This window comes from Alosa sapidissima, chromosome 2 (genome assembly GCF_018492685.1).
Source record: "Alosa sapidissima isolate fAloSap1 chromosome 2, fAloSap1.pri, whole genome shotgun sequence".
Classification (NCBI taxonomy): Eukaryota; Metazoa; Chordata; class Actinopteri; order Clupeiformes; family Clupeidae; genus Alosa; species Alosa sapidissima.
The window spans coordinates 26,883,885-26,895,637 of record NC_055958.1 but is presented as its reverse complement, the minus strand read 5'-3'; the positions used below and the strand labels follow the sequence as shown (position 1 = coordinate 26,895,637).

Genomic DNA, 11,753 nt, shown 5'->3' with positions numbered 1-11,753 from the left:
TGTACATTTTATGTAAAAATATATATAACTCATTTACGTACATTTTAAAAAAAATTCCACAATTAATATTTTTTTCTCTTGTTTATTGCTTGCAAATGTTTTCCAACAATGTGAAATTAACCCCTTGGAGGCCTACACTATTTTCAGTGTAATTTATTTTACTACCTTTACTTATAAGCACTTATCTTGGTCATTGTAAGGGGCCAGCTACATGCTTTCATTTCATACACCTTTTCATCAGGACAGTCTAGGCTACCCATATATCTGGGAAAGTATGATGTGAAAATACTTGCTTATGATATGTGGACATTAAAAATGCTTTTCCACACTGGGCACAATTACGGGGCTTCTCTCCAGTGTGTATTAGCATATGGGATTTAAAAGTTGGAAGGTTGTGCAAAACCTCTTCCACAATGGGCACAATTATGGGGCTTCTCTCCAGTGTGTATTAGCATATTGGATTCAAGAGTTGAAGGTTCTGTGAAACCTCTTCTTGAGGTTCTGTCCAGTATGTGTAAACATGAGACGTTTAAGAGTGTTCATATCTCGCGTATTGTTATTATTGATATCTCGCTTATTCTGTTGTTATTGTTGATATCTCGCTTATTGTTATTGTTGATATCTCACTTATTGTGGATGTCACATAATAAATGTTTTTCCACAGTGGACACACTTATGACGCTTCTCCTCAGTATGAGTGTACATATGGGTTTTAAAGAGAAACTATGCAGTATTGTCAATTTCTTTGCTGTTTTCTTGGTTTTCGCTTCTTTTTCGCCGGCGTGTATGTGTATTTAAATGCAGCAAAGCAATTCGTTACACTCGTTATACTTCCTGACAGTGAGGCCGTTGGCCGCCCCAAAGTTGCAAGGGTGGTTTTTCCACTCACAGGCGCTAGGGGGAAGCGAGACGGCCACCATTCAACCCGAAAAAAGTCATATAACCATTCCAATGACTCCGAAGCTGTTAAGTTAAGGTAAATTAAGCTAAAAAACCTGCATAGTTCGCCTTTAAGATTTAAATTTAGTGTGAAACCTTTGCCACACTGGATACATTATGAATTATCCAGCATGTGTTAGTGAGTGTGGTTTAAGATCTATGGCTCTTTCAAACGCTTTTTCACACCGGGGACATTGATGAGGCTTCACTCCAGTGTGAAATAGCATGTGATACTTAAGTCTTAAGTGGAAATTAAAAGCTTTCTCACACTGGGCACATATAAAAGGCTTCTCTCCCGTGTGTAACAACATGTGAAGTTTAAGTTGTGAGGATGTTGTAAAAGCTTTTCCACACTGGGCACATTTATAAGACTCTCCAGTGTGTGTAGGCATTTGAATTTTAAAGGAACACTCCACCCATTTGCATTAGGCTTTGCATTGTTAGAAACCCAGTCATACTTTTGAATGGTCATGCAACACTCTCTCATTTCCCCCTGAGACGGGAGAATTCCGTGTTCACCTCTTTACACTTCCTTCCACAATGACGATTACGAAAATCGTCATTTTGTGTCATTGTTGGAGGAAGTGTAAGAGGGGGGGATTTCTGTTGAGACTACAAGCGCTAGTTCCCACCCTTTCAACCCCGCCCATAGGGGGTTGGACCTAATGCGCTAACAGACCTATCACAGATCAGTGCCAGTGCATTTGACTTCACTGGCGGAGACCTGCAGAAACCTGCAGAAAACATGGCCAAAGGTAGGCCCTACCGAATACACAGACAGATGCAATATGGAGGATTGGGATTTTGAAGAAGTTATGGTAGAAACGGATGTTCGTGGCTTTATGAGCCACAATATAGCGACGAGCAGCTGAGGGCTATGGAGGAACTGGAGGCGTCTGATGCTGCTGCCACAACAGCCGAGGCAGACAACCTGCCTGCCGCGGACGAGGAGCCCGACGAGGGGCGGATTGGTGGTGCCTGTGCTCTCACTGTGCGCCAATGGACACAGAACAAGAGTCTGTCTGCTGCCAAGAATTCCAGCAGTGCCGATTTCTGCTGGACGAAATCACGGAATCGGAGGATGACACGGACGTGTGTGTTGTTGATCACCCCATTCTCACCCCATGGATAGTGGTGTCCTGGAGACCTACTTTAGAACACCTAAGGTCAACTGGAAACGGCAGCCAAAGCTACATGGACGTCTTTCTGTAAAGTAAGTTTATTTTCTTTGTTACTATGTCAAGGAGTAATCTTGCTAACACGCTAACGTGGCATGTTCATTGCACAAATAGCATGCAGTTATGCTAGCTACTGTGGCACGCTAGACCATCACTCACTTTGTGCTCAACGTTTTGTCCAGACAATTCAGCCTACCGGCACTTTCTTGAGTGGGTCCTACAAGGAGAGAGATTGGGCAGAGGTCGTCGTTACCTGCTTGTGTTGTGCTGGCTATCCGCCAGAAATACCCAGCTCCAGACGGCCAGTACTGCGGGCACCAAGAAGCGGAGGATGCTCAGGAGGATCTATAGTTTCATTGTTTGTATATAGTCATTCAACAGTTGTATTGTTATAGTTATTTAATTAAATGCTTAAAATTTTTTAAAATTACTTTCTTAGTAGTGGTGCTCCAAGTGTATTCAAGTTATTGAACGACCAACATTTCAAAACTGGAACTACCTAGCTACTGTTGCCTCAGATGACAAAGATAACAGAATGGTGGTCATACCTTTCAATTTCTATAAATTATTAAGTATTACAAGTATACATTGCATTATAAGTTTGATGCATATCAGTTACCTCCTTCAAAGTTTATGATGCTAAACTTTGTTGAAGGCAGACAGGAGAGCAGGAGTGACATTTTGTTTTTACTTCACAAAGAAAGAATTGTGTCATGAACATCAAAACGCACAAACAAAATTATCCACACTATAAAAAAAGAGGTATTGACCCTGTAATTGAGTATGTATAGTAAGGTGCTCAATGGCAGTGCAAACAGGTAAGGCAGTGCAAGGACAAGGTCAAAAGACAGGGGCAATGTTAGATGGCAAAGGAGGTTGTGGTTGGGTGAGTGAGGCAGTTGAGTCCTTGAATGTTATGTTTGGGTTGCGTCTGTTTTCTATGACCTGCTCAATTAGTGTCTGGATGAACTTGGTGGTGTGTGGCTTATAGATTTTCTTGACTATCCATTGCTTTGACTTTTTGCAGAAGACCTGCTTGACGCGTGGTTCTCCTATAAATGACAAGGATTATAATGATTACACAGATATTTGAATGAAGATTTGACTAGTAGATGTCTCTCCACAGGAATATAATGAACTTTTCAGCAAAGTATGCATTTTGAAGCTGTGAACATGCTTCTCGTGCCACAATGTTCTCATTATGTTCCATGATGGTGAGGTAGGCTCATTCCCTCGTAGGAGAAGGACTGGCGTTTAGGGAGGTACTTCAGGAGAGCTCTGTGAAAGATCTCCAGTGGCCCTGTGTGAAAAGGAGAATATATAGTACTAATTAAACATGTTCAATAGGATATGTTCAAAACATCTGGGTAAAAAGGGTGTCAGTTCTTACCAGTATGTTTGAAGAGGGCCATCTTCTGAAGATCTTTTAAAAGCCTTTTATCAAAGACGAGCGACGTCAGGTCCTGATATGCCACAGTCCTTCTTCAGCCACATCCTCTTCTTCTGCTCCTCAGCTGTTATAGGAGCATGGTCACAGTGATGCCGCTTTCCATCCGTGTCAGTCCATCGGTGTTCATTGACCACATGGTGTGGAATGCACTTCCACCTGTTTTGTAGTGCCTTTCATCTGTTCATCAAGAGGTGGGTAGGCTAAACTGCAGTAAGGAAAAGTGCTACTGGATGTTTTTAAAAAAAAAAAAAAAAAAAAAAAAATACATAAGACATTCAGAATATATGATAATAGTGAAGATTACTGTTTACTAGTGGTATGGCTACTAGTAGTAGATAGTTCCATGAGTGTATACACTCTATTAGGAAGTGCATTCAATGTGTTGAGTGGTGGATAAACTCTATCAAGAGGTGGATAAACTATTTCTGAAATTCAGTGGTGGGTAAACTGTGTTTACTTGCGATTAGCTAGGGTGACCAGACGTCCTCTTTTGCCCGGACTTGTCCTCTTTTTGAAACCTAAAAATGTGTCCGGGCGGAATTTCAAAGTCGTCCGGAATTTTGTTTATTCTCAACACGTAGCCTCAAACGTGTTTACAGCGAATTTGCATTGCTCTCTCTTTCAGTCATGTTTCATTCATGGATAGCCTATATATCTATGTCTTTCATTCACATACTAGTCACACCCTCCCCCTACAGTTCGCTTTGCATTGAGTGGAAAGTGTAGGGTGTTGAGCCTGACCTTAGCTACCGTCATTGGTCGATAGTAATCTCAAACATTTAATTGGTCAGTCAGTCACCTCAATAGCGCAAACTTCCTTGTTTAGTGTAAGTTCACTGACGAATTAAAACGTAAATTTCCATGTTTTTGTCTCGGTCGATATCAACATGAAGCTGAGTGCCTGACCTGCAAAGCAGGCACTTGCATGTCGGTCGCAAATAAAGGTGCCAACGACCGACCTACAGGTAGGCTACACAATATTCAGCAAAGCATCAAACGGCAGCGAGGGGTGAGAGCTCATCAGCTAAAGTGACAGAGTTTTTCGACCTTAACATTACGTCTCCAAAAACATTTTGATGGCACATCAACTCATAACCATAGACTGTAAAAAATATAACATGACGAACACTTCTGCCATTGTCTGAGTGGCCTTCTCTGGACGATTGCCGACCTAGCAACTTTCTAGCTTTGGGTAGGAAATTGCACTTTGGTTAACTGCCTTTAAGGGATAGCCTGCACACTGACAACAGCAGATGTCAATAATCCTCTATCTAGGCTACTGTAGCCTATATGCAGGTGAATTAAATATGTTGGCATAACATAGGGGATAGATGTAGGCCTATTTCTTTACAAAACAAATATCTAATAATAATGGATTGAAAAGAGGTAGGCCTAATAATAGACCAGACACGATTGAATAGATATAAGAAAATGGACAACATATCCACATCAGTCCCCATCAACACAACTGTTTTCACAGGTCAGGATTATTAAGCTCTAAAACAGATTGTTCAAAATTATAGAGCTAGGCTACTGTAAAAGATTCAGTTTGTATTTTCAGAAACACCTTGGATCAAATTTAGTTTCAAATTTTTCAAAATATTCTTTTGAGGCAGTGTTTTTCTGTTAGCGTTGGGCCGGCCAATCAAGCTCATTATCATACATAGTCACTATGTCAAAATTTCAAAATATTTTTATCAAATTTTTCAAAATAGTCTTTTGAGGCAGTGTTTTTCTGTTAGCGTTGGGCCGGCCAATCAAGCTCATTATCATACATACCGGTAGTCACTATGTCTGTTGACCCCCCCACACACACACTGAAGTGTCCTCTTTTTCACAAACCCAAATCTGGTCACCCTAGATCAGAGTCCTGCACGGGTTCGGGTACCCGCGGGTACACTCTCAAAAATGATGTGTTAAATAATTACACATTTTTTGTGTTATTACAATTTTAACACAATTTGTGTTATTTTGTGTTGTTACTGTGTTATATTACTGGAATATACTGCCCAACACAAAATGTGTTAAATTATTGGCCAATCCCTGGTGTCCTGGATGAGCCGTTACCCTGAGAGGTTCTTTTCTCAGCACTTCAATTTATCTTGGCGCACTGGAAGAAGGTGCAAGTGGCACACAGAGTGGATGTAAATGTCTGAATAAAAGGTAAGGTAGACCCATGTCTTAGACGTATTTGTTATGTTTATTTTAAAGACGGTTGCAACTTGCAATATTGTAAAGGTTAAATGATAATAAAGTCCAGCATCTATTTTTAGCCAAGTAGCTCTAGCAGCTAGGTTATTGATTAGCAATCGTTATGCTAGTCCATGTTAAGTCAATCCTGACCTTACATTAACACACTCTGAAAAACACTGGCATACATGTAGAAACTAAAATATTCTAACGTTACGTCATCTCGTATTACTATGTGGGTAAATCCGCATTTTGGGTAGCTGCTAAAGTTTTAGCTTTGGACAGCTAACGTTAGCAAGGTTTGTGGGAACTGGTATGACCTTGTAATGCTAACAAGGTAGCTGCTATGAAATGCTAACCTTAGGGCTCAGGATGACCAAACTACAAACTTCTATCTACGTTACACTAGGGCTGTCACTTTACGTTCGAAAATCGATTGCACAATCGATTGGACCAACCAACACAAGTTTCGAAAACTAAAATAGGGAATCGATTTTAACCAAATATGTACACTATTAATTTTAAACGAATTAAACAAATGAAAAAGATAGATGTAACAAAACTCAGGAACAAGCAGAAAAATAACAAAGAATTCCGAAGTGCAGTAAGCATTGCGAAAGCTAAAAAGAAAATTCCCACCAATTTTACGCACCGGAAACAGCTTTTTCAATCGGCTGCTGTGCTGCTGGTTTTTTGCCAAAAAATTGAGGACAACGCGATCAACCTGTGCGACATGAGAGATACGAGTGATAGGCCCTAATAACTTGAGGAGTTCGATATGGAAGCACTTCGGGGTTTGGGTATATCAGACTATGGAGAAGGACAAAGCGGTATGCAAACTGTGCAGTCGTGAGTTCTACGTAGGCGAAATTTGTTTGACATTTCTAATTGTAAACGCAGCCACGTTGAAGCCTGCAGTAATGTTTTTCACTGATGTTATGGCAGTCCACTCTGCTTATTGTTTTTCGAGAATGTTGCATTCCTGTTTGTCATTGTGCACGAAACTTCACGCCATTGTGCGTCTTCAAGCGCCCCCTTTACGTTCGTCCTAATGCCTGTTAGTTGTTCGTGGATTGTCCTATATTTGGTGTTGAAAATTAAAACGTCTTTAGACATGAAAAATCGATTTTACAATCGATTCAATGAACAATTATGTCTAAAGAATCGAACAGGATTTTTTCACAAAAGTGACAGCCCTACGTTACACATTACGATAAGTTACAACACTATCTAACTTACTATAACTACTATAAATCATGATAACCACCGTTATGGATTTAATTCACTTTTACTTGCATAGATAACGGTGACCATGTTATTCTGAACGTTATATATCCCGTGGTTAACGTTAACTTTACAAGCCATAATAGACATCAAGACACAAGGTCAGGTAACGTGAGTGTAGTCGTTTTTGGCCTATGCAGTTATATCTCTTCTGCTCCACGACATAACATTAGAACATGTTCACGATTAGTCTAGCAAGTTAACGATGATGAATGAACTTAATGCATTTAGAAGCTACAACGCTGCCAAGGGAAAACACATTTGCATTCCGAACGCGACACTAACGTTAACGTGAACACGGTTTGATTAAACGATATTGCAGTTAGACCCAGTGTTGAACTAGCTTCTACGTCTATGCACAACGTTATGATTATCTTTTAAAGTTTATGAAGTGTGTAGTTTGCTTTGTGGTGCAGGTTAAGCAATAATGTGACGCATTAATGAAACGGTAATCAATGCTGGCATTTTGATAATAACCTAAAGTAACAATTCGTTTCTGACCAGTTCGCTAACGTTAGTCACCCAGATTGTGTTTTCTTATTTTGGAAATGCTGAATGATTTAAAAATGAAACAGTATGGAAGTTGAAATAAGTTATGTGTTCACAATATGGTGTGAAATCAAATTTATAATAATCTATTTTGTTGCAGCTACAAGGTTGTGGATTGCTGCTAGACATCCAACGTTGGAGGTTTTTGCAGAGTTTCCACGCTTTGTGGACATGCCATATATGGTGAGTGCATATTGTTTTGGGACAATGAAAATAATGAAAGTTGGATGAATTGTCTTTAATCCCTCTGATATCATTCTAATTATTCAAATGACCTATTTGTAATAAAAATGGTAAAATAAAGATGAAAATAATGAAAGTTGGATGAACTGTCTTTAATCCCTCTGATATCATTCTAATTATTCAAATGACTGTATTTTGTCCATTTATGTACTTTGATACAGAATTTGGAAAGATGTTTCCTGGAAAAGCTGTTGTTCATCCGAAAATGGAATGTCCACAAGTGAACCTGCAGCTGCCTTGCCACCAGTTCCCGAGGATGATGGTAGGAGGAATTATCTCTATTAAGCTTTTGTGCTACAGTGAATGAATGCAATTGATTTTAACAAGAAAGTAAGAGTTTACTAAATTTGTTTGTTTTTATAGTTTCATGTTACAGAGCTCTTCATAAGCTTGTCCATCTGCTGCCCCACTGCATCAGGCAGGGGCAAAGGGAACACCAAATGCAGTGTGAAGTCAGCTTTGGGCTACCTTTTGGATATAAAACCGGTAGGCCCCTCCTATAGTAAATGTTTCTTTTGTGTGCTTACAGTACGGAACGCCTATATTGTATGTTTTATGGTGCAATGTTATATCTGGTATAATGTAAAATGAGTATTGTCAATTTGTAAATTGCTTGAAACCCTGCATATGTCTAATGACTTGTTTATGTTCTTGTTCTTTCTTTAAAATAACAGACTGGAACCAGCATTTCCAGTGTGCTGAACAATCATCCTGATAGATCAGTAGAACATCGCCAGCCCCACTTGGTGTGCATTGGAGATCCCTCCGCCTCCGCCCAATACATCATTGTTCCAGAAAACGACTTGCCATTTCTCTTAAGGAAAACGGTTTGAGAAGTTATGCACATTTTACCAGAAAGTGAAAATCAAAATGTTTTTCTTAAGGATACTTGTTACAAAGTTTTTCCATAACCATTTCCATGCAATTGCTGTCCAGAGAACAGAGGACTTTAAACTAATTAGTTTAAGAGATTTAATTGATTTTAGACCAATACATTTGATATTTTTTAACAATGATATTTTTGTAAACCCTCGCTATGAACTTGTGTAATGTTTATGTGTACAATATTTGTAATAAATAATACATAATTTCACATTAGGCTGTCAGGAATTCATCTTTATTGCACACACTATTTGGTTTAAATATTTCATTATTGTTTTATTTATAAAAAAAAAAATCATAATTGTCTTATCTGCTAAGATCCATAAATATACTAAAAATATAAATAAAACGACAACATGCACTTCATTATGCTGTGATTGAATTGACATTGTTGTTTATTATTGCTATTATCCTTCTAATAGTCTGACCAACATCTTAATTTGTTCCCTGTTAAATTTAAGTATTATATTGTCTTGTATTTGTATGTGGCTTTGGACAAAAGCATAACCATAACTAAATGAAAGTAACAATAACCAAATTGACACAAATTGTGTCAACTATAACACACAGGTGTGTTAAAATATAAACACAGTAATTGTGTTAACCATAACCAAATTGTGTCAACTGTAACACACAGGTGTGTTAAAATATCAACACAGTAACTGTGTTACATGGGTTTAACACAAAAAATAACACAAAATGTGTTGTCCTTACCTAAACACATTGATGTGTTAAAAATGTGTTGTTTCCAACACATCCTTTTTGAGAGTGTACCCGATGGGTGACCCGCACATTTTGATGAAACGGGTGAAAAATATTCTACTGTGTCGGATGCGGGTCGGGTCGGGTCGGACACGGGGGTGACACGGGTCTAAGTCGGAATTGGCCTTTCATAAACATCACGTGCATACGTAACAATATTTTCTACATAGTAACACATCCTAAATAATATGCCTGCAATTCAAGTTGATAAAAGCATTTGAAATGCACGTTTCGTATGTGCCTTCCCAAAACAGGCTCCTATACTTTCACTTTTAAAAATCACATGCGCGGGATCTGCCTGCAGTCTTTCAGAACAAAGTGGCTGCACATTGATTAAAAACGCCTAAAGATGACTCTTTTGACATGTTATGGTGGAGAGAGCATGCTCGCTTAATTCCCAATATTGCCTAGATTGTGAGATTGACATCCCTGCAAGCGAGCGAGATTTCTCCTATAGTGTCACACATCTTATGCATATTTCCATAAAGTTTCACAGGCTAATGCATAATCCGGTGTAGGTTATGACCGAATCATTCTTTCATTTAATGTAGGCTAGCCTACTACTGCTGTTAATAAGTTGTGTGTGCAAGGCCGTGTTTGAATTCTAAATTAGGCATTTGCGTGGCGATAGCCTTGTAGACGCATCTGCTTGAAAAGTGGTCAAATGTTATCACTCGGGTGTTGAAAAGTAGCGCAGGCTACCACAATACATCATGTAGGATATGCCTGTCAACTTCAGCTGAAGTTGGATCTGCAATGTTAATGGTTGTGTTATTAGTTGCTTAAACGTGTCTGTTAAACTCGGGTACGGGTCGGGTGTCAGTTTTATTTAATGCGGGTCGGGTCGGGTACGGATTTTAACTAGCTCTGGTGTCGGAAAACGGGTGGGATGCGGTTTTAAACATGACGGGTACGGGTGGGTGCGGATTTAAAAAATTGGACCCGTGCAGGACTCTGCCCTAGATTAGCCTCCACTGCAGCCATGATTAGAGATAATATTATGTAGGCTACTTACAAACTGCTTGGACAGAGGGAGGAATCTTGACTGGTGTTGATAACATTGGTGCTGGCGCTAAATAGGATTCACCCTCTTGATGATGAGGACAACAACGCTACAGTCGACGTCGTTTTAGTCTGAAATGTCATACGTTCAATAATGTTAAAAACATTTGAATAATGTCAGACTAACACAGTAAAACATGGTGGATTTACATCGCTAATAGCAAACTTATGCAGCTAACACACAATGGACACGATATTCATAAGTGTCTAACGTTACATTGCTAACTTTGCTTTCTCGTTGCTGACGAGTGGAGTTAGTTAGCGAGGCAGACACAAGATATTTACTTTGTAAACAGCCAAATCATATGAGATGTGCTGCTTTACAGCAGACGACTATATCAGTGTAGAGTCGAGTCAGAAAGAACCTTACCTCCAGGCAAATGCGTTTAGTGCAGCTAGCACTGCTAGTTCCAGAAATTCCTGGCTGTTCATCGACATCATCTGGCAAGGTAAATATCGACGGAATTGCGTTTTTCACAAGCACGGGTCTCTTCACTCCTAAGGGGTTGGGTTCGAAGTCTTCTGCCTTAAAAATGTAGACTGCACACCGTCAGATGTTTTAGTGCTTCAATGGCTGTGTCCTCTCCGAACTTCGGGTTATTGATAGCCCGTAGCCACTTTTTGCACAACTCCAACTCTTTGGGTAATCTATGAAAATGTACTCTGTGTATTTTCCTTGTGCTGGCTGAACATCCCGGTACCATGCAAGTGCACACCATTTCGAAACGAGGAGTAATTCACGAATGAGTTCGCAAACTAACTCTTCACTAGAAATTGTGTGAAATGATTTCCAGGTAGCGTAGAGTGGAGCTCAACGCTCGAGCCTTGGTTGACAGATTATGGGCGGAGTTGAACAATTGAGTTCGACAGTGGGAGTGGCCTGCGGAGCTGACCATTGCAATGCACTATGGGGATTGTTGTCTGCAATCCACAAGCACTAAAAAGTCATTTTCTGCCTTTTCTCGGTTAAGAAGGCACCAAATTAGAAATATATGCTACTATTCTACTACATATATGACCCACTTTCAATACATATTCATGTCTCCACTGGTGGAATGTCCCTTTAAGTTGTGAGGGTCTTCCACAAAAAGTCATTCCACACTGGGCACATTAATGCGGGTTTTGCCAGTATGTGTAAGCATGTGGCATTTAAGATATCTGGATAACTTAAACACTTTTCCACACTGGGTACCACACTGGTTTCTGTAGAGTAT

General features: G+C 39.6%; 3 long non-coding RNA genes across 4 annotated transcripts; 2 read left to right on the top strand and 1 right to left on the bottom strand.

Annotated features, from left to right (window-relative positions):
* Positions 1-3,199: 3,199 nt before the first annotated feature.
* Positions 3,200-11,687, bottom strand: LOC121702075. 2 transcript variants are annotated; one of them, XR_006028503.1, is made up of 4 exons: positions 10,910-11,687; positions 10,493-10,611; positions 3,508-3,793; positions 3,200-3,417 (listed from the first exon to the last, which is right to left on the bottom strand). It is a non-coding gene; the product is annotated as an uncharacterized LOC121702075 (long non-coding RNA). The 2 variants fall into 2 exon arrangements; XR_006028509.1 differs by having other exon boundaries at positions 3,508-3,772.
* LOC121702064 lies at positions 5,469-8,043 on the top strand. The gene is made up of 3 exons (XR_006028492.1): positions 5,469-5,730; positions 7,691-7,773; positions 7,995-8,043. It is a non-coding gene; the product is annotated as an uncharacterized LOC121702064 (long non-coding RNA).
* Positions 8,238-8,926, top strand: LOC121702053. The gene is made up of 2 exons (XR_006028481.1): positions 8,238-8,319; positions 8,508-8,926. It is a non-coding gene; the product is annotated as an uncharacterized LOC121702053 (long non-coding RNA).
* Positions 11,688-11,753: the final 66 nt, after the last annotated feature.